General features: G+C 47.9%; 1 pseudogene; it reads left to right on the top strand.

Annotated features, from left to right (window-relative positions):
• The first annotated feature begins 11756 nt into the window (after positions 1 to 11756).
• LOC144119152 (uncharacterized) lies at positions 11757 to 20603 on the top strand (annotated as a pseudogene).
• The last annotated feature ends 2863 nt before the right edge of the window (positions 20604 to 23466 follow it).

Raw genomic sequence — 23466 nt, 5'->3', positions numbered from 1 at the left:
ATAAGGTATGGGATAGCCGGGGGACAGCGTTTAATTTTGAAGGTAGCGTGAGAGAGGCGACATTGAAAAGAAAGGGGGAGTGAACGCATCCTTGGGAGGTGCCATTGCTACTGAAGGTTATAGGGCCTGAGAGGAGAGAGCCAAAGTTAAGTTCTGCTGTACAACTAGAGAGGAAGGTGCGTATATTCTCGTAGGTTAGCTGACCAGGATTTAGTAGGGAGAGGTTAGCGAGAATAGCTCCGTGGGAGGCGCTGTCAAATGCTTTAGTTAAATCAAGCCCTAGAATAAGCCTTTGTTCCCGCTCTGGTAGATGGGCACAGTACCTCTCGAAAGAGAGGGCTGGAGTATTATGTCTTGCGTAGAGATATATGAGCGGAAGCCAATCATGGTGCGGGATAGGAGATCATTATCTTCCGCATAATGGTTAAGACGGTTGAGACTGACGTGCTCCATCAGTTTCCCAGCACAGGAAATGAGGGAGATGGGGCGGAGGTGTTCGAGAGCTAGTCGTTTGCCTGGCTTCGATATGAAAGTCAAGCGTGCATGTTTCCATGCTGCATGGATTTCACCCTCTCTCCAACAATCATTCATGAAGGCAGTGAGAGCCTCAATGGACGGGTCATCTAAATTAAGGATAGTTTGTTTTTCTTGTGGGAGTAACAGAGCAGCGCGAGACAAAGACGAAAATCTGGCTGTTATTCAGCGTCGTGTCCTGTCTGTCTCTTCTTTCTCTCGTGCTGCGCTGTTCCTGCCACAAGGTCACGCACCAACCAGCCCAACTTTTCACCTTGCTAAAGTATGGAGAGTTTTGTTGGAAATGCCGTCCGGTCCCGGGGCAGAGTTAGGGCGGAGCTGAGTAATTGCGAATCTTACCTCAGCGTCCAAAATCTCCGCATCGAGGGCAGGGTTGGCCCCACCCATGTAGGGGGGGGGGGGGTCCGGGGAAGTAGTATTGAGATACCGGACACGGATTTCATCAAGATCCTGGTCTGAGCCCGGGCGTTGATGGACTGGAAAATGCTGTGTCGTTGGGATGTTTTGAAACCGTCCGGGTCTAAAAGGTATCGGAGAAGGTGCCAGGTGCGGGTTAGCCCGGGCTGGCCACGCATGTTTTCACAAACTTGACCCCATTGCTGGGTAGCCAATGAGAGAGCGTGCGCCTTAATCTGTTTGTCTGAGCTTTTCGATGCCGAAGCGTTCTATTGTGGTGTTGTGTTTTCCAGCGGTTTTGAATGCTTTCCCTGACCTGCCATAGGTGGAGGAGACGGCTGTCTATACTGTATTGATAAGCCGTGGCAGATGATTACTTAGTAGAAGCAGAGACGTCTGCTGGAGATTGGATATCCACTTGTCAAGGTTATTATTCCGGGTAGGGGCGTTCTGAGCACGTAGGGAGCGAAACTTCTCTCAATCCGTGATTAGTGTCGGGCAACCTTCAAATCAAATCAAATCAAATCAAATGCAGTTTATTTTCCGTCAGAAAGAAATCAACGGAGGAGGCTCGAGCAAAAAGTGAAACGTGTTCACTTGATTGCGCTCAAGCCCCCTTTTACATGGCATGCAGTGACGACACATAGGTGGACATTATATAAAGCATACTCGTGGAATATGGAAATATGAAACAAAGCAAGCAAAACGTACAAGGTTAAACAATATAGAGTGGTTTTACAAAGCTCTCTTGTGGAACTTAAACAATTTTTTTATATGTACAGCAAGTTCGAAGACAAATCAAAATAAACTGTAGTAATTTACAAACAGAATGGAACGTGCATAGGTACATATTCATAAAGGCAAACGGTTTTGCAACAGAATTGCATGTTATTATTTCAGGTGCACTAATTAGTATGGGTTGTCTGATGCTTGCTCCGACAGGAAAGACCTAATTTTTGAAATACTAATGTGGTTAATGTCAATTCCGTTATGTTCAAGATTGTTTAAAAGTGTTGGTAATGAATGACGTAGCATTTGTTGCCCATAATTTGTCCGGGAATAAGGAACTTTCCAAGGTTCTGAAAAGCGTGTATCACGTATATGTGTTGTTCGAGTTAACTGTGCCATATATTTTAATTCTTGCTGGCTCTTACGAAGTTGTTGTTTGTATCTTTTTGCCAATGTATATAGGTATAGATTATGTACACTTGTTACATTAAGCTGCATAAAATATTCGCCTGTGTGGGCTTGCGAGTCGACCCCTACGATATGCCGAATAGATTTTTTTTGGAGTACGTGCAAACGATTTAGATTTGTGACGGTTGTTCTCCCCCAAACAAGAAAGCAGTAACTTATATGTGATAGAATCAAGGCATTGTATATGTGCAGTTTAATTGCTTGTGGTAGGAAAGAGTGGAACCTCGCTAGTATTCCGACAGATTTAGATATTTTTGTTATAGCATAATTAACGTGAGTGTCCCATAGCATATTTTTGTGCAGATATACGCCAAGTGTTTTAACTGAATCAACAAATTCTATTGGTTCGGATCCTAATGTGATATTTAAGAAGTGTGGTGCTTTCGATTGCCTGGGAGTGAACATGACTGCCTTTGTTTTTTTCGTATTAATGTCCAGGGAGTTCGCTTTACTCCATTGGTAGAGATTTTGAAGGATCGCGTTAATACCAGCCTCTAAGGATTGAAAGTTACGCTCGTGGAATAATAAGGTAGTGTCATCTGCATAGGATATATAATGTGGAACAGGGCTAACAGATGTGATATCATTTACGTATATGTTAAATAGGAGAGGGCCAAGTATGCTTCCTTGAGGTATGCCAGTGGTTACAGGTCTGTATGATGACATGTTGTTATCTATTGAAACGCTTTGCCCTCGATGTTGTAGATATGATGTTATAAGTGCTAGTGGTGTTCCCCTTACTCCATATATTTCTAGTTTCTTTAGTAATGTTATGTGATTAAGACGATCAAAAGCTTTAGAAAAATCAATGTAGATGCCAATTACTGCTTCTTTTTCTTCAAATGCTTTTAGTATAATTTCTTTCTGTGTGAGCAATGCTAGTTCTGTGGATTTGCCTTTGCGAAAGCCGAATTGTGTCGGTGTTAACAAATTGTGCTTTTCAAAAAAATTGATGATGCGGATATGAATTACTTTTTCAAGTCCTTTTGAAAAGATAGGTAGCAAGGATATTGGGCGATAGTTTGATAAATTGTTGCGATCGCCGCCTTTGAAAATTGTTATTACTTTAGATATTTGCATCTTTGCTGGGAAAACGCCTGTGGAGAGAGCTAAATTGTAGATATGAGTGAGATGTGGTGTAAGCAAGTCAAGTGCACCTTTTATAGGCCTTAGCTGAAGATCGTTTATGTCCCGCGCCGAACTGTTGCGAAGAGAACTAAATGCATCATGGACTTCACTTTCACTTGTGGGAACAAAAAAGATGCTGTCTAAATTTCTAGCAATATTTCCCGTTGCTTCTACACAGTGAGCACTAGTAACCTGGTTGACTAGATGGTTGTTAAATTCTTCAGCTAGCTCTTGTCCACAAATAACTTTGTCATTTATAATTAATTCATGTGTATTCTGACAATGGGGGTTTCGATTAAGTAGCTCATTTAATTTCTTCCACATAACGTCAGATTTTATGGTTTGACCCGTCTCAAAGAATAGGTAAAGATACCGCTGTTTTTCTTTCCGCAGTATGGCGTTTGTTTTGTTTCTATATTTTTTGAAGGCTTTCCAATCTTCTGTATCGCGCGTGCTTAGAAATCTATGGAAGAGTTTGTCTTTCTTTTTTATCATTTTTAGGGACTCCTTGGTAATCCAAGGTTTACGTGATTTCTTGAATTTTTTTGCAGTAATGAAGGGGAACGACTGCGAATATGCATCTATTAATTTATTTAAAAAGTTATTATATGCATCATCAGCTGATGTTGTGCTATAAACATCACTCCAGTTTGTCTGTATAAGTTTACTACGAAAAATGGATATTGTAGACTCACTGATGTTTTGAATTTTTCTGCTTGGAAGTGATACAGTATTCGTACGTTTAGGTGTTGTTTTACAGAGTAAAACTATTGCCAAGTGGTCGCTGATATTTGATGAAACTGTACCTGCTGTTGTTTCGTGCTTAGGCAGGTTTGTTATGAATAGATCTATCAGTGTGGATGATTTTGTGGTTATCCTTGTGGGAGTCTGAATCATATTACTGTAGCCTTGCGAGAAGAGTGTTGTCTGTAATAACTGCTCAGAGGTGGACGAGGTAAGCAGGTCTATGTTAAGATCACCTCCCAGGATTGTTGTGTAGTCATTCTTATTTGAAAAATCAAGTAAGGTTTCAAGAAATTGAAAGAAACTGCTCATGCACCCATCAGGCGGCCTGTAAATCACAGCGAAAATGTACGGCTCACTAACTACGGCAAGACATTCGATGTAGTCATTGATAACAGCGAACTGATCAAGTAAGTCACACTGAAAGCACTTCCTAATATTCAATTGAATTCCGCCACCACGCTTTTTCGATCGGTTCAAAAAGAAGGTTTTATAATTTGCATCAATTATAGCATCACATTCTGCTGTAGACCACGTTTCCGTTAACATGACCACATCAAAAGGGAAGGTAAAGTTTTCAAGAAAAATATTAAGTATGTCTTCTTTATTACGACTTGATCTTATGTTCAGATGGAAGCATTTAAGACCTCTCATGTTTCCAGATGTGATAAGATTGTTAACTTCAGCAGGCTGTAATGCCATTCTGAATGACAAGATGGGATACTAGATAAGTTGTTGTGCTCACTGAATCTTTCCAATGTCTTTTTCGCATTGTATGCGAAGAACTTTTGACGTTTCATGTTTGCGAGCAAAGATTTTTCCGCCACGAACCCACACGAACTTCCAGTTTTGTTCTTTTTTCTTTTGTTTGGCCAAGCTGAGAAGCTTCTTCAGGGAGGGGCAAAGGTGTTCATTTATGTATATGGGATCGGAGCTATCAAATCCTAGATCTCTGTTTGTGAGGCGAGTCTTTTTGGCCTTTTCAAGAGCGCTGTCGCGTTTGGCGCGGGACTTGAATTGAATAACTATGTTCTTTGTTTTGCCGTCATTACGGGTGGGAACACGGTGACATATCTCAACATCACTGTCTGTGATTGATTCGTGGATAGCAATCCCAACTTTGGTAAGGATTTCTGGTATGTTTTCCTCTTCTTCCTCTTCGACTCCCTGAATTTCCAAGTTCACGTTTCTTGAATACTGTTCTAATTGAACTACTCGCTTTTCAAGCTCCTCATTCTGTTGTTCCAGAGCCGCACATTTCGCTTCAGCGTTATCTTTTTCAGTGCTTAGCTTTGCGTTTTTTTCAACCTCACTAGTAAGTTGCTTTTTCAGTGTTTCAATTTCAGCATGTGCAAATTCAAGACTTTCGGTCAAACTCTTTTGCTCGTTGCGCAGTTCGCGAAGTTCACTTCGTGCATCCCTTTCCAGGGACGCCTGAGCAGTTTTTATTTCCTGCTGAAGCTCTGCCTTTAACTGGGTGAACTCTTGTCTTATCTCTTCCTTTAACTTTGCTAGTTCTTTCGCCATCTGTGCAGGACGCCCCACGGCAGACAAGGGTACACACAACTGTGAACAACTTGGCAATGGCGACGACCGAAGCAACAATAATGGGTTCAAAAACTATATCCAAGCACTAACCTGCAGAAAAAGCAAGCTGTGCTTAGGCGATGCTCGTTCCGTGTCGTCGCCAATGCCAAGTGAAGCACCCGGTGGTCGCAGGCGGCTTTTGTAGATTCTGTTGCTGTGACGTCAGAACCGATGCTGGAGATTGCAGTTTTCAGTGATTTGACACGCCCCCGGATCTTTGATCTTCTTTATCCGTCGCTGGTGCTGACACGTGCGGGACGCTCATACAGCGGAAGGCACGGAATCTGGTATCCAGGGCTCGATCTGCAGAAAAAGCAAGCTGTGCTTAGGCGATGCTCGTTCCGTGTCGTCGCCAATGCCGACTGTACGGTTACGTGCTGAGGGTGGTCGCGAGGATACAGTGGTCAGTGCCAAGGGTATCCCCAGTGTTGAGCCACCGATCGATCCGCGCGTTTTTGCAGAATGTTAGATCAGGTTAAGTGTCAGCAGACCCGCTGTTTCCCACGCGGGTGGGAATGTGAGTGTCAGTAATAAAGGTGAAGCCCTGTACCTGTGCCCGTAACCACAGATTGTTACCTTTTCGGTTGGCGGCGCAGTAACCCCAAGGGGGGGGGGATGGCATTGAAATCTCCTTCAATGAGGAGACCTGAATGGTGCGCGAGCTTGTTGACACGGGAAAGAAGGGAGCTGAAGTCGTGTCTTCTGTCTTCTTAGGAGCAATAAACGTTAATAATGAAGAGGCTTTGGTTGCCCCTTTTACGAGGGAGGAGTTCGAGTAAGACGCTGTCTACGGCAACGTCGTCTAAGGAGCACTGGACGGCCGGCAGGTTGTGTTGAATTAAAATACCGGTGTCAGGAGCGGTGACATCTAAGGGGGAGGATGGTTTATAGCCAGGTAGTTTCACTGGGCCACGAGTTTCCTGGAGGGTGATATCAGGCGGGATCTCCGAATTTTGGGCGTACTCCTGCAGGTTTCCACGCTTGCGGCGAAAACCACCTCAGTTCCATTGCCACACGTTAAGTAGGTGGCGGAGCGCCATGGTGAAGTGTGATTGAAGCTAAGATGCGTTTGGGGGCTGGAGCGGGAGGCGAGCGATCGTACGGTCTAACTCGGGTCGTGGTGAGGGTGGTCGGTGCGCCTACCCTAGCTTCAAGGCCTGTGACGCGTGTTTGGAATCGTTGCGTGAGGGTGTTAAGATGTTTTATTTTTCCGGAGAACTCAGCAAATTTTGCTTCCAGCTTAGCATCAATTTGAGCCTCCAATTTGTCTTCTAGGGGAGCCTTAAATTCCTCGAGGTCGGCACAATTAACGAATCGTCCTGAGCGGCAGGTAGTTTTCCGCTTAGAGGTATGACTGGAGGTTTATCTTTGCGTTGCGGGGGAGTAGAGGTGGGCGCCTGAGACGAGGCGGTGGGAACAGGTTGAAGTGGTAGAGTAGGATTTGTTTGAGATGGTGGATCAAGTGCAAAGGGTGGACGCTTTAAAGAAGCGTTTTCTTTTTGTTGTCTATGGTTGCTAGCTTTAAGGGCCGTTATCTCGTCGCGCAGGGCTTGCAGCTCTGAATCGCGAGACAGATTGCTGAGAGTGAGAAGCCGCTGCGGCACAGCTCCCCCAAATTTTCGTGGAGGACGCTCCGCGAGGAGACAACCTGGAGTCCTGGGGTGGGAAGGACCGAGTGCGAATCCGGCTGGAGCGCCGGTAAGAGGAGGAGGAGCGGTCCGAATCTCTTATGGCCGAGGTGTTCTGCCCGTGGCGACGGGTCCGGGATCGGGAACGATGGAAGGTGGAAGCATTGTCTGAGTTCGTAGCGTGTAGCTGGCGTTGCATTAGGACAGAAGGCACTTTGTAGCGGCGTTTACACTTAGATGGACCAGTCTGGCGAGGACCAGAACAAACTACACAAGTGGGGCTGCATTCATGGGCCTCGTCAGGGTCGCCAGCTCCGCAGTGAAGACACTTGGAGAGCTTGGGATACGGGCAGACATCCTCTCGGTGTCCCGTTTGGCGACAGTTAAGGCAGGCTTCCACCTCGTTTTTGAAGATGTAGCAGCGCAGAGCACTGCCGGCGTAGACTTGGCAGGGTACCTTGGTCCCTGCGAAAGTGATGACAATAGATTGGGTCTTGCCTAAACAGTGGGCGTAGAGAATGCAGTGTTCTGGATTCTTGGGTATCAAGTACTCCATGATTTCCTCCTGGGCCTCATCCACGTATTAGTGGTGAATGATACCTCAGGCGTATGCGCTTGGTGGGGCCAAATAGGTGGCAACTGGATAGCTTGTCGGACCCAGGATGATTGCCTGGAGTTTTGTATAAGTGATAGCGCTGTTCCGGTTCGGGGTGCTAAGGGTGAGGGTGTTGTGAACAAAATTAACCCGGAGGCGGTCCTGTGCGGCGTCGGAGTAGGTCAAATCAAGGCTTGAGGTGATTTCTCTGCGAAGAGTGTTCTCGCCCCCGGCATGCAGATTGAGGCCCCCGGGAGGGCGAATGATGAGTTTAAAGTCATCAACAGGGAGACGTAGCAGTAACGGAGCGCGGCGCGGCAGCTTACGTGACGAGGAGTGAGATGGCTGTTGGGACGCGGTATGCTGTGCGGACGCCGAAGGCAACGACGTCGGCGGTGGCTTGTCGAAGGTGATAAAACGGATGAGTCACGTTCGTAGCAGTGGGCTACGTAGGTCGAGTCCGTTTGTATATTGTCACCAGGTGGTGACGGGAACTCCGCCGGGGTCACGTAGCACCGACTGGGGTCCGGTCTTGAGGAAGGCACAGAGCAGCTCGTAAGAGAATACTTTAATAGGCTGGCTTACGCCCACTAAGAACAGCTCTGAAAACTCAGCGGCGGCGACAGCAGCGAACGTGCTCGGCGGTCGTCGACTAACAGAATGCCCGCCGCTCTTAGCAGTGCTCGATTTTAAAGGCGGCAAGGAAAGTTCCAGAACATAGTAGGCACACTTGCTCGAGGCTAGGAAAAATCGACATAACTCTGGTCGCGTCTCGCGTCCCAGAAAAGTGATAATGCGGCGGGCCTGCCGCGATAAGAACAGACAAAAAGCAAGCTTCGCGGCATTACTCCCCCCTTAAAGAAGCATCGACCCGATGCTTAAAAACAGGGATAACGGACATAAAGATACAGAGCATACAAAATAAATACTCATAATGTAAACACAGAGTCATTAGCGCGAATAGTAAGGCTTCAGACGGGCGACGTCGACAACTTCTGAGCGCGTGCGGCGTCTCTGGGATGCTGTAACTCCGTCAGGGACGACTTCATAGTCCAGATTACCCAGTCTGCGAAGAATCCTGTACGGGTCGAAATAGCGGCGCAGAAGTTTTTCACTCAGTCCGCGGCGGCGAATCGGCGTCCAAACCCAAACTCTATCGCCTGGCTCGTATTGCACTGCGCGTCTTCGAAGATTGTAGCGTCGGGCGTCGGTGCGCTGCTGGTCTTGTATTCTCTCACGGGCAAGTCGTCGAGCTTGTTCTGCGCGCTGCAGGTAGGCGGCGACGTCGAGGTTACTTTCGTCGGTAACGTCGGGCAGCATGGCGTCGAGTTTGGTCGTGGCCTCCCTCCCGTGGACGAGACTAAATGGTGTCATTTGGGTAGTCTCTTGCACAGCGGTGTTGTAGGCGAACACCACATAGGGAAGAATGACGTCCCATGTCTTGTGTTCTGCGTCTACGTACATAGAAAGCATATCGGCGATGGTCTTGTTGAGGCGTTCTGTAAGCCCGTTTGTCTGCGGATGGTGCGCAGTTGTTCTCCGGTGACTTGTATGGCTGTGCTGCAGAATGGCCTGGGTTAGCTCCGCCGTGAACGCTGTCCCCCTGTCTGTTATCAGTATTTCGGGGGCACCGTGTCGTAAAATAATGGATTCGACGAAGCATTTGGCGACTTCTGCTTCTGTGCCGTTCGGGAGGGCCTTTGCTTCGGCGTACCTGGTGAGATAATCGGTCGCCACAATAATCCACTTGTTGCCCGTCGTTGATGTTGGGAAGGGGCCAAGTAGGTCTATACCGACCTCCTGGAAAGGTCTTGATGGCGGTCGAATCGGCTGCAGGAACCCTGCTGGTCTTTTCGGTGGCGTTTTCCGGCGTTGGCATTCACGACAACTCTTAACGTAGTGCGCGACGTCGGAGGATAGACGAGGCCAGTAATATCTCTCTTGGATTCGGCGGAGGGTGCGAGTAAACCCGAGATGGCCAGCCATTCGTTCGTCATGCGAAGCCTACAGAATTTCCTCCCGAAGGCTCTTCGGGACGACGAGAAGGTAGGCGGCCTTGTTCGGTGAGAAATTCTTCTTCACGACGATTCCCTGTTGCAGACAGTAGGACGATAGTCCACGCCTGAAGAGGGCAGGAGGTGAAGGAGACTTCCCCTCAAGATACTCGTGTAGGCGCTGTAGGTCAGGATCAGATTGCTGCTTTCATGCGAAGTCGCTGGAACTTAGCAGTCCAAGGAAAGCGTCGTCGTCATCGTCTTTTGGCGGCGTGTCGACAGGGGCTCGTGACAGGCAGTCAGCGTCGGAGTGCTTTCGCCCAGACTTGTAGACCACCGTGACGTCGAATTCTTGGAGGCGCAAGCTCCATCGAGCGAGACGGCCAGAGGGGTCCTTCAAGTTAGCCAGCCAGCACAATGCATGGTGGTCGCTCACAACCTTGAACGGGCGTCCATACAAGTAGGGACGGAACTTCGATGTAGCCCAGACGATCGCAAGGCACTCCTTTTCAGTGGTCGAATAATTCGCTTCTGCTTTCGACAATGAACGACTTGCATATGCTATTACTTTTTCGACTCCTTCGTTTTTCTGGACGAGCACGGCGCCTAGACCAAAGCTGCTTGCGTCGGTACGGATTTCTGTCTCGGCGTTTTCGTCAAAGTGCCCTAGCACCGGTGGAGACTGCAGGAGACGCTGAAGTTCGTTGAAGGCTTCCGCTTGTGCCGAATTCCATGTGAATGGTACGTCTGCCTTGGAGAGCTTGGTCAGAGGTTCCGCGACGCGCGAAAAATTCCTCACGAAGCGTCTGTAATAGGCACACAATCCCAGAAATCTGTGGACCGCCTTCTTGTTATGAGGCTGTGGGAAATTGGCAATGGCGGCTGTCTTCTGCAGGTCGGGGCGCACTCCGTCCTTGCTGATGATGTGGCCGAGAAACAATAGTTCGTTAGGCAAACCGGCACTTTTCAGGCTTCAGGGTAAGTCCGGATAACTTGATTGCGTCGAGTACTGCCTTCAGCCTCCGGAGGTGTTCCTCGAAGCTCGCTGCGAAGACTACAACGTCGTCTAGATAGACGAGACAGGTTTGCCACTTGAGGCCTGCCAACACTGTGTCCATTACCCTTTGGAATGTTGCGGGTGCGGAGCAAAGCCCAAATGGCATGACTTTGAACTCGTACAGTCCGTCCGGTGTGATGAAGGCAGTCTTTTCCCGGTCTCTTTCGTCGACTTCAATCTGCCAATATCCACTCTTGAGATCCATCGAGGAGAAATACTTGGCGTGGCAGAGCCTGTCCAGAGTGTCGTCGATCCTCGGGAGGGGGTAGCCGTCTTTTTTCGTAATCTTGTTCAGTCGCCGATAATCGACGCAGAATCGAAGAGCACCGTCTTTCTTTCTCACTAGAACGACCGGTGCCGCCCATGGGCTCTTCGAAGGTTGGATGACGTCGTCGCGAAGCATTTCCTCTACTTGGTCCCGGATGGCCTGTCGTTCTCGCGGCGACACACGGTAAGGGCTTTGGCGGAGAGGTCTGGTGTGTTCGTCGGTTATAATTCGATGTTTGGCTATCGTCGTTTGTCGCACCTTTGATGACGAGGCGAAACATTCGCTGTAACTTTGAAGAAGAAAGGTGATTTTCTCTTGTCGGTCCCGGGGTAATGCTGGGTTGATGGCGAACGTGGGAGCATGGTCTTGCTTTAGGATGTCATTTGCAGGTTCGTCGGAGATGATCAAGGCGTCCAGTAAATCAGTTGCTTCGTCCAAGAACGCAATTGTAGTGCCTCTGTTGAGGTGTCGGTATTCTTCGCTGAAGTTCGTGACCAGTACTTCGGCTTTTCCATGCCGCAAATGAGCGATGCCTCTTGCGACGCCAAGTCGTCTGTCTAAGAGCAACTGCGTGTTTCCCTCGATGATGCCTTCTGCGTCTTCGAAATTTCTTGCTCAGACGGGGACGATGATGCTGGACCGGGGTGGGATGGTTAGTTCTTCATCGAGAACACTGAGGGCCTTTGACTGCTCTGGGGTCGTTTTCGGAGGTAAAGCTTCGTCCGTCGAAAGCGTGATGGACTTGGACTTGAGGTCGATGACTGCGCGGTGCTGTGTCAAGAAGTCCATCCCCAGAATGACGTCACGGGAACATTTCTGAAGTACAACGAATACTGTCGGATATGTGTGTCCGTTGACAGTCAGTCTCGCAGTGCACCTTCCTGATGGCGTGATGAGGTGTCCGCCTGCTGTGCGTATCTGCGGGCCATCCCAAGTCGTCGTCACTTTCTTGATCCGGTCGGCGAAGGAACCACTCAGCACGGAATAGTCAGCTCCCGTGTCGATTAGAGCAGTAACGTTTCGGCCGTCGACAGTCACCTCTAGATCGGAAGTCCTTGCTCTTGCGTTGCACGTAACTTTCGGAGTCGGGTCACGGCTTGGTCGGTGATTGCGACTGCGGATGCAGGGGCTTGTCGATGTCGGTGGCCTTGGGGTCTCTTAAGTTGCGTCGTGTCGTCGTCGGTGCGGCGTCGCCGTGAGTTCTCGTCGTTGGAGGGTCTTCGTTTTTTTTGCCGGGAAGCAACCTCACGTCCTAAGGTTGCTGCTTTCAGTTTCCCCTACGGGGGCTGGGGGACCTTCCTCGCACAGCCGCTGCGTAGCTGTGGCAGGGCGACGTGAAGCGCGAGGCTCGCGGCGAGGGTGAGCGGGAAAATCGGCTCAACACGTATTCGTCGCGGCGCAGGTAGTCGTCGATTTCTTGTGGATGTTGGCCGAAGCGTGGTCGTGGTGCGTCAACGGCGAATCCGCGAAGACCGATGCGTCGGAACGGGCAGTGACGCAGGACGTGACCGGCTTCACCGCAGTGGAAGCACAGCGGACGGTTGTCACGGGTTCTCCAGGTGTCGCATTTCCTTGGGCCCGAACGTTGTTCATCGGTCGGGTGGGCGGGGCCCGGAGGGCGGCGGTCCAGCACTGCTGGCTCACGTCGAATAGGGCTTGGGGTGGCACGTCGAGGCGCGGGCTTGCGTACTGCAGCGACGTAACACATGGCTGGAGCTTGAGGTTCAGTCGTCGCAGAAGGGGAGCCAAGCGCATGCCGCACTTCTTCATGGACGACTTCCGTCAGGCTCGCTACTTGAGGTTGTGAAGATGATGGCAGCAGCCGGCGTAGTTCTTCGCGGGCGATTTCACGGATGATCTCCCGCAAGTCGCTGGTTGTAGTCGTCGTGTCCGGAAAGCTGGAGCAGACCTGCGGTGGTCGGTTGTACTGCCTTGTGCGGGCGTCCAGGGTCTTCTCAATCGTTGACGCTTCTTCGGCGAATTCGGCGACAGTCTTGGGCGGATTTCGTACGAGGCCAGCGAAAAGAGACTCCTTTACGCCCCGCATTAGATATCCGGTTTTCTTCTCCTCCGTCATATTTTGGTCAGCTCGGCGGAAAAGACGCTGCATTTCTTCGACGTACATGCTGACAGTTTCGTTTGGGTGCTGCATCCGTGAGTACAGCAGCATCTGCGCCTTTTCCTTCCGGAGAATGTTGGTAAACGCCTTCACGACTTCAGACTTGAATAATTTCCAGGTCTTCAAGGTAGTCTCGTGGTTTTCGTACCACGTTCTTGCAGGACCGTCAAGGGAAAAGAAAACATAGCGGAGCTTCATGTCATCTTCCCACCTGTAAATGTAGCCACGCGCTCAAAGTTGTCTATCCAATCTTCCGGGTCGTCGCCAGGGTAGCCGTGGAAGGTTGGAGGCACCCGTGGCTGGTGGAGCATGACAGGGGTGGACGTCGCTGGCTCGGTCATGGGGGCGCTGGAGCTTGTTGTCGTTGTCGAGTAGGATCCGGTAGTAATCCGTGCTGAGCTTGCAGGCCTTGAAGACGGCGGCTGTGTCGTACCTCGGGATCTTCTTGGCTCTCGTTCTCTACGGTGGATCTTCCAGGTTGGGTTGGGTGCATTACCCAGCACCTTCACCAGATGTCACGAGGTGGTGACGGGAACTCCGCCGGGGTCACGTAGCACCGACTGGGGTCCGGTCTTGAGGAAGGCACAGAGCAGCTCGTAAGAGAATACTTTAATAGGCTGGCTTACGCCCACTAAGAACAGCTCTGAAAACTCAGCGGCGGCGACAGCAGCGAACGTGCTCGGCGGTCGTCGACTAACAGAATGCCCGCCGCTCTTAGCCGTACTCGATTTTAAAGGCGGCAAGGAAAGTTCCAGAACATAGTAGGCACACTTGCGCGAGGCTAGGAAAAATCGAAATAACTCTGGTCGCGTCTCGCGTCCCAGAAAAGTGATAATGCGGCGTGAATGCCGCGATAAGAAGAACAGACAAAAAGCAAGCTTCGCGGCAATATACTCTTCAGGGGCTGAATCGTCCCCCTCTACGGTGACGAAGTCCATGCTTGACGAAGCACTGGGCCGGGCTGCGAAGCGGAGCCTATCTCCAGCGTAGGTAGGCTTAGCGAGGCTGGCACTGGGCTCGGTGGAATCAAGTGTGCAAGTAGGCCACAAAAACGGAGTGCCGGTTTCGAAAATGGGCTGGGCAGTTCCCGCGCACCTTCATGAACTTCGGTAGACACAATAAAATTCAGCGGAAGTTGAAAAGTTGGTAAAAATAGGAAAAATGACTGGAGCCCATACGCACCGGCGTCTGCACGCCAGAATCCGAAACTATAAACCTCGGTCGAAAGCGAAAAGCTGCATCTCGCTGCCTATGTTTATGGTCGAGCAACTCGCGGTTTTCATAGATATTCGTACTTACACACGGTATTAGGCATTTTTTATTTGTTAAACATCTTGCTTTCTTCGAAACAACATTAAAGGCGCTCACACAAAAGAGTATATATTTCTTATAGTTTCAGTGATATTTAGAACTGTATTCTTGCTCGTTGCATTCGGAGATATGGAACCAAATCCGGCTCCAAACGACGCACAAAACCTGCAGGTAATTTCAGGAAGCCAAACTGAAAAGAAATTGGGTTTTTGGGGAAAGGAAATGGCGCATTGTGAGACAGGCGTAATTTACTGTTCTTAAAACCAACTTTCATTTAGCTTTCCTTCCCTTACCCGCCGCGTTGTCTCAGTGCTTAGAGCGTTCTGCTACTGATGCGGAGTACCCGGGTTCAAATCCGAGCGCGGCGGCTGCGTTTGGATGGAGGCGAAACGCTAAAGGCACCCGTGTGCTGTGCGATCTCAGTGCAAGTTTAAGATCACCAAGGTGGTCGAAATTATTTTCCCGCCGCGGCGGCTCAGTGATGCGGGCGCTCGGCTACCGATCCCGAGTACCTGGTTTCGAACCCGACCGCGGCGGCCGCGGTTCGGTGGAAGTGAAACGCTAAAGCGCACGTGTGCTGTGCGATGTCAGTGCAAGTTAAAGATCCCCAGGTGCCAAAAATTATTCTGGAGCCCTCCACTACGGCAGCTCTTTCTTCTTTTCTTCTCATATTCCCTCCTTTATTCCTTCGCTTACCGCGCAGTTCATGTGTCCGCCGATATGTGAGAAAGATAATGTGCCATCCCCTTTCCCCCAAGACCAAATTTTTAAGAGCGTTAGCTCTTCCTCATCACGTTTCGTGATTTCGTGGGGCCTGCTACCACCATTGTTCACAGCGCCATCTGTGCCAGCAACTACTCATCACGTTTCGAGATTTCGTGAGGTCTCCTACAACCCTGAGATCAAAGCGCCATCAGTAGCTGCAACTAGAAAACAGCGCACCTCGCATTGAGATTTGTAGCGCTCTCTACAATGGCATTGTAGAAGCAGCCACCTGCCGCGTGCCAATGATGACGTCACGGTCGAATATGGTGGATAGAGGTGGAACTGTGTGAGCATGAGGTCAGGGGACGAAATGGCAGCGTAGTTTCAGTTTCTCGAATACAAGATTGTGGCCATTAAAATTGGTTGTGCCCTCTCATCCCTCCCTCCACCAAACATTATCCTAAACCGGGTAGGCAAACTGTGCCGTTAGGGGACCGCTACACAAGCATATACATTCGTTCCTTTATATATGCTCCGACACCAACGGGCACCCATTCGGGGACAGGTGTATTGGGAGCGAGCTCCACCACTGGGGCGACTGGCTCTAGCGTCGACTTTACGTATAGTAAGTGGGATTGCCGGACTCCTCTTACTGTTGTGGAAGCAGACGCTAGATCTGGAGAAGCGTCTTGCAAGCTGAAAATTGCGTTATTATCTGTATTTTTGTGCTAATGGGTGCCAACACTGCACATTCTGATGGTGTGCGTCGCTGGGAGTGCTACGGTTCATTTCAGCTGTTGCCATGGTCGCTTACTATTCGGTGCCTCAATGCCGGATGTACGCGTGAGAGCTCGACGTAAGCATCCATTTCTACCCGAAATGCAGGAAGATGCGCGAAGCTTGGATGATCAAATTGCGAATGGGAAAAGGCGCAAGTGCTCATTCTCGTGTGTGCTGGCAGGAAACATTTCGGTGAGAAAGACTTCGTGTATGGCGCTGGCGCTAAACTGTTCGGTGAGTAGTGGGCGACTGAGCCGTGCGCGTTACCGCCCTCGCGCGTATCACTTGTGAAGCTAACGAAGGCGTATTGCTGGCAGGATGGAAAAGGCGCTGTCTTCTACGCGAAGCAGTACCGACCCAGAACCTGTCTGTCCGATCTTCGCACCGCCAGCCGTCAAGTCGGCGTCGTCGAAAGAGGGTAAAGAGCCGATGTAGGCAGTATGCATGGGGCCGTGAGCGCGGTTATCGCAGTTTCGCGCATAGCTCGTCATCCTGGAAACATATTTAAATGTTCGGAAGTCAAAACCATCGCATTCTGTGCATGTTTAATAACGCCGTTTTAGATTGCTGCGCCTGTTGTTATGAGTGGCAAAGCTTTTGGTACTGTGGTGTTGGTCTGGCCTGTAACTGATAAATTGACGTGTTCATTGTGCCGCGAGTCTCCTAAAAGCTTGCTTATGACATGTGAATTCCACGGTAAAGGCAATTTTCTGATTTGGCACTCCTATTCTTGCCGATGTGACTTTTTCTCATAGCCACTTTAATCAGTGCGTTTGTGGCATGTTCATATCTTTGCTTTTCATTTTTGTGCCCCTTGTACGAACATATAAGAGTGCTATTTAAAACAGATAGAATAAATATTCGCGTTTTATGCATTATGATATCACTGTACGTCAGTGCTAAGCTAAAATTTTTTTTGCACAAATGAGCGACGCAAACAGACACGAAGTATTAAATGACGAACATTAATGAAATACAAAGGCCAGCTAAACTGCTTTTCATGTGATTGGTAATCATAATTTTGTCTGTGTAGCATTACGTATCGCCTCTGTATCAACTGAGATTTGTCATTTGTTCGTCAACAATGCCATTAGGTAGGAATTAAGGCTGATATTACATTCAATGCAGTGAGCGTGAAGAATTTATACCTACTTGAATTGCAGAGGCTGTGGTTGTCTGTTGTAATTGTCGGCTTTTGTGCAGCTAGAAATTTGCAGTACCATTGTAGGAGAGACATATCTGAAGCAGATTTTTATTTTCAGAAGGCAGGCCATTACGCCACATTTTCCCTAAAGAGAATTTGGTCCCATTGTCTGCACATGACCCTGAGAAGAAGACAACACATCTGACTTGGCAGAAATTGAACTTATTGTGCCTGACTCAGGAAGTGATGCAGATATCAGTCCCAGCCCAGGTAGAAATCAAGGTATCATTATTAGATGCATGTTTATTTTAATATTTCATTCATTTATTACATATGTTAATTACAGAGATATATTTTATTTTCAGATATCCCTGCCGATCTTCAGTCCATAAGGAAGGAGATTGGTGTGCAAGTTAGTACGGTCGATGCTGCACGACAACAACCACTGAGCACGCCAAGTATGCAGGGAGGAAAAGATTTAAACATATTAACTGGGATTCCCTGCTTTCAGCTGTTCTACAACACGTGCGATGTTTACAGTGACAGCCAGATAGTCATTCAAGCAAAAAGCTTTTACTTACCAAATGAAGATGCGGTACTGTTAACTTTCGTCAAGCTAAATCACAACATGTCATTTTCACTGCTTGGTGTGCTTTTTGGCATTCTTCGCACCACAACGTCAGAAATATTCAAGGCTAATGTAGTAATCCTAGCTGCAATCTTGAAGATGCAGTCTTCTGGCCGAGCAAGGAAGCTGTTGTTGATAATTTGACTGTGTACCTTAAGGACTACTCGAGTGTGAGAGCTGTGTTAGCCTGCACGGAGATCCAAATTCAGAGGCCACGGGATATGGAGTCCCAGATGTTGGCATACAGCTGGTATAGGGGCGTGTACACAGCCAAAGTTTTAGTCTGTGAGACACTAGGAGGCCACATCAGTTACGTAAGTGAAGCTTATGGTGGTCTGGCATCTGACTCCCACATAACAAAGGAGAGCAAAATACTGGAAAGGTTTCTCCCTTCAGTTGATAGTGTCATGGAGGATAAAGGATTCTTAATAGACAAACTCTGCCTCGAGCATCACATCACAATAGTGCGTCAACCGTTCGTACGAAAGAGAAAGCAAGTTGATAAACATGAAGCAGAAAAAATCAAAGCATTAACGTTGAACGTATTAACTTTGAACGTGCCATTGAGCGCATGAAAGTGTTCAAGATTTTGGTGGGGAACTTGGGCACAGAGTTTTTTGCTTACATTTATTCTGTTGTACAGGTCATTGCGGGAATTTTGAATTTATCTAAGCCCATTTTCTTTTGTGACAAGTTTTTGCTTAAGTAGAACGTTACCAAAGTACATATGACATGTGTTCAAGTCGTTCTTTCTTTGGATTGTGGTTCCTATGGCTCATTTGTTAATTCGCTTCCACCAAATGGTGCAGATTTTTCTATATTGTTAAGTGAGATCAGCATTGTATTTGCTCTGCTCTTTAAAAAATTCTTGTTTTGCATCTTGTTACCAGTGTTCATCATCTATTTCAGTTTCGTTACTTCCTTTAAATGTGCACATTAGATGCGTTGCTTCTCTTGACAAAAATGTTTTCCTATAATATTTAGTATTTTCATTTTTCTCGTAGTTTTTTTCTTCTTTGCATCAGTTCCTCCCAATGCATTCCTCATTTGGAATCTCAAGCTATTCCTGCATATCACTAATTTATGCAGTGAACAGCATGACCCAGAGAAAAGGTGTATTGCACAAAACAAACACTTTATTTACAGCCATTAGCATAATAAAATGAATAATGGTGAACACCTACTGTGCTTAATGAGTTAAAAGGCAAGGTAGCACGTATGACTTCAAAAAATAGACAGCCCTGTCCACAACGTGAATAAAGAAAGACTTGCTGAATATTTCAGCAAGCAGCAAGCAGTTTTCGCTCTCTTGAAACACGAGACGTCTGCACTCGATACCCTTGCCAATCCCATCTGCACCTGACAAAAATACTTGCTAGTCTTCTTTAGACAGAAGCTTACAGCGTCAGTTATTATTTCTTTGGCTTTGAATTCTTCTTAACTGATGGGGAACTTCACTTCAAGAACTGTTTGAGTGCAACAGTCGCATGTAACTAGCCCATCTGGACTGGCGCCAATGCATGAGTGCTGGTCTGAAATAAGAAGCCCGCACTGCATAAATTCGAGTTTTTGTGCTGACTTACAGCTGAATAGGCCTCCTTTGCTGTCTCTTCTACTAGAGTGCCTCTTACCATTGCAGATGACTGCACTGAGTTCTCTTTCAGAACCTCTTTTGGAAGATGTCGCACATCATGTAGTCCCATCCTTGTTTTAAGTGTGTGCACCAGTGTATATAGAGAATATGCAATTGATGCTATTAGCATTCCTTTTTTGTATATCAGCCAATCCTGAGAATCTGCTTGGGCCTCTGTTAGCTTAGTTATCTGTTCAATTTCCGTATTTGTGTACGCTTCGTGCACGTAGCCATAAATCTCGTCTGCAGAGAGCATTCCTGCTGCAATCGCCTTCCTGGCAGCTTCAAAAAGCGCTGGTGGCTTCTTAAATGCCATCATATGTATGGCCTCCTGCGTTTGTTGCACTCTCTTGACACTGCTTATTAAGTTGAAGACTAAAAGAAGTCTTCATGGGCAGCAGTGGCGCTGCATCGTTGCATGAATGGTCTCCTGTCGTGCTCTTTGAGCATTTACTTGGCACCGCGCGAGTCAGGTGGTGACTACGATTTCATAAAATAAAGTTCAAATTTTAAGGTGTACCTTAAACAATAAATTCCTATGCATTTTTGTGTTTGAGAAGGTGGTTTTTACTGAAAAGCAATACATGAAAAAGCATCTACTTTTCCCTGAAACCATTGATTTATAGGTATTTAAACAGCAGGTTCAAGTGCCATGCACAAACAGTGATAATGCACCGTATAAGAGTCTGCAGACAGTAAGGAAGCTTGCTAATTTTTTGGCATTGGAACATTTAAACTGGCAAGTTTTAACAAGGTGTTCAGTCACGAAACAGCCTGCATCAAACTAAGCCACCTACATAATATATCCACTTACTGCCTTCACAGTGGCGGAGAGCAACACAGTTGTACGGCAATTCTTTCAGCAGCCTCTTCAGCACGTCGCCTTCAGGCACCTTGATGTTTTCAGTTTAGCCTGCAACTTGAAAGGTTCCATCAGCCTACTTTCTTGAGCACACCTTACAGCATTTTCACTTCCCATAAGCACTTTTTAATCCTCTTGAAGGACACAACGCCTGAACTTAGTGTATCTCTGGTGGTGTTGCGCAGCTGCCATCAGGAAGCCTGGTGCTTCTCAACTTGATAAGCGCTCCAGATCCTCAGAGTGCACTGAAAGACTCTGTTAGTGCCCTCAAGCTTATGAAAAATCTAGGTTGAAGTGCGAAAAAAGTTTGACACAAAATTAGACAACACTTTTTGCCAGTATATACAGCAACATTTCCTTGTATTATTTATATATTATGGTACCCACAGCACCAGGACATCACAGTTGGGGAGGGGGTACAAGAAGGCTCCACCAATGCATTTAACAAATCGTTTCTTCCTTGTGCGATTGAATTCTGGAATAACCTACCCGAAAACATTGTTGCTGAGACTAATTCTTCCAACTTTAGGCAGCTACTCATCGAACATTTTCAAGAATAATAAAACCGTCCTATACCCGTTGTCAACTACGATGCACTGTAAAACACCAAACACTTTGCTGGACGCGTTCTATTACTGTAGTATGTATTTCTGTGTGCTTCTTCTTCCCATTTTCTTTCATTGACTATATTAATTTGTTTCTCTTTTACATTGCCATGTTTTCTCAATTTTGATTGCCTTTTCATATGTATGACCGTCGGACACTGTATCCCCACTTATGTAATGTCCCTACGGGACCCTTAACGGTTAATAAATGATGGTGACAAACGATGAACAGACATTCATCCGAAGCCCGAATGGCAATATGATCGCGGTCAGTGCCGATGGAACAGATAACCTGAAAGACTGCTCTGCACAGTTGAAGATTTTTCCGTGTCATTCCCATCGTTCACTCGGCTATATACGAAGCTCAAAGGAGCAGTCGAACGGCGCCCTCCCGCCGGCGCTGACCGTAGTCACTCGCACCTGTCACAGAAATCTTGCTACCGAGGTTCTGTAATCACTTACCTCTGACTGGTGGTGGCGGTGTTGCAGCTCCCGTAATCTCCATAACGGCATCAACAACGCTGGTCTTCGAGCACAGCCGTCGCAGTGGCGAAAACTCGCCGGCGTACACTCCACAACAGCTCGCTCATTCGGGGCGTGCTTTGTTGCCGGATGGGGGGGGGGGGGGGGGGGCAAATGCCTCAAATAGACTTGAACAGGCCCAGACCGAAGCAAATATTTATTAAATAACTGAATGAATAAGTAACTAGACCATTAACGCGCAACTAAACTGGACGAAAGAGCATCGCTCAGAGCAGCTCAACGCGCGCTTTCCATCTTATTACGTCACAAGTTCGCCGGCGAGAGGGGGCGCCACGGTATGTCCTCGCTCACAATACCGAAGTTGGTAGGCAAATAAAACCCTATGGGTTGTGGAGTAGAAATAAACCCACAATTAAATAATAGGTAAACATTGTATACAAGCAATTAGTAATTGAAGCGTTACCGTATCGCACCGCAAGCCGAATTCTAGGCCCACCTTGGCCCCCGAAACGAAGAAAATTTCGTTTCGGACGTATTTTGAGGGAGTGCAAATCGGCAATCGGGGGGTGGGGGGTGGGGGGGTAGACGTGCATCGTAATTTTTCTGATAGATGGCGCCAGGGGGCGTACGTGCACGCGTAGCCCAGCCTGGTGGCAATCCACCCCGTTTCAAAGGATATTTCATTCCGTTTCTCGAGACGAGCGGCGCGTTCTTCGCATTCTTCATCTCGTAAACCAAACAGCTAACGCTCGTTACTTCAACGTCTTCCAGACGGTGGCGGCGACACCTTTTTATTCCATAGTCCTTCACTACGGCGCCTCTTGCTTTCTTCTCTTAAGGTGGCGGTTCCACTGCCGCCATCTTGCGAGTAGTTCAAATTCTGCCACCAGGCTACGACACTGATCCATGACTGGGAAAGTGTCTACCCGTCTTGCCCCTGAGCGACCCGAGACTGGTTCTGGTTGAGATGTGTTTCCGGTCCTTTCTTGACCCGCGCGCTGCGTGAACGCTTTTCTTTTGTTGCTGCGCCTGCCTTCAGAGGGTTACAGATGAACCATGGCAAACCCGGCTGCTTGTCCCCGTCGTGCGTGGGGGGAGGTGTTGGCTGGGGTGGTTCGGCATGCTTCTTTCTCTGCCTGCTCCTTGCTGGTTTTTCCACATCCACACACGGTAGCCTTCTGCGGCTATGTAGCCAAGGCTAAGCATAGAGGGAAGAAGGGCCTTGTCGTCGCGAGTGGAGCTTCCTTTGTTCGGGATATGGTTGTGGAAGGGTGAAGGGAAAAAGTTGGAGAGCCGGGACAAAGAGGGTACCGTCTTTGCCCAAACGGCATCGGAAGGGGGATTATCTTTGTTCGGGATAAGGATGCGCGGCACGGGAACAAAGGACCGCTTCCCTCCCTCTCTTGTTTAGCCTTGGCTCATTTGAGGGTATGTGCCGCTTCGTTCTTGCGTTGTACCCGACTACAGACTTTTCTATTTTCAATGTCGATACATAAGTGTTGGCAAAGAAAAAGAAACCCAGCACGCAGTAAGCGAAAAGGGAAAGCGGACGACAAAAATAGAAAGGTGTGATATCATGCAAATTATACATGCTTTTTTATGTCCCAGGTATATACTTCTGGCGTTTTTTTTTGCAATGAACCTTATAGTTGAAGTCGGTGCCTTTCTTGTGTTCTTCTTTCTGCCCTCGTCTTTTGCGCGTACAATCACTTCGTCCCTGTTGATGCATAGTAATATTAGTAGTAGTCGGAACACTCCTGGTGTAGAGTGTAACCTGCCAACTCGAGCGCTGAAAAAAAAATGTTTTTTATCAAATATTGTTACATCTATGATAATACAACTGTCACAAAGACAGCTAGACAACTTCAGACAACGCTCGACGGATGCTTGTCCAACCATAGAATCTAGGGTTGGTGAAGAACAAGGTTTAGAGAAGTGGGCAACTGTCAATTTCTGTTTACCGCTGAGATGAATCGATATTGCACAAGAGACGTGAAATTTCTACCGAGAGGGTTATCACCGCAGCGTGTCGGAATGAGTTCGCCTCAGAAAAAAATATTCGTCGTAC

Source organism: Amblyomma americanum, chromosome 1 (assembly GCF_052857255.1).
Source record: "Amblyomma americanum isolate KBUSLIRL-KWMA chromosome 1, ASM5285725v1, whole genome shotgun sequence".
Lineage (NCBI taxonomy): Eukaryota > Metazoa > Arthropoda > Arachnida > Ixodida > Ixodidae > Amblyomma > Amblyomma americanum.
This window is presented reverse-complemented; position numbering and strand designations above follow the sequence as displayed.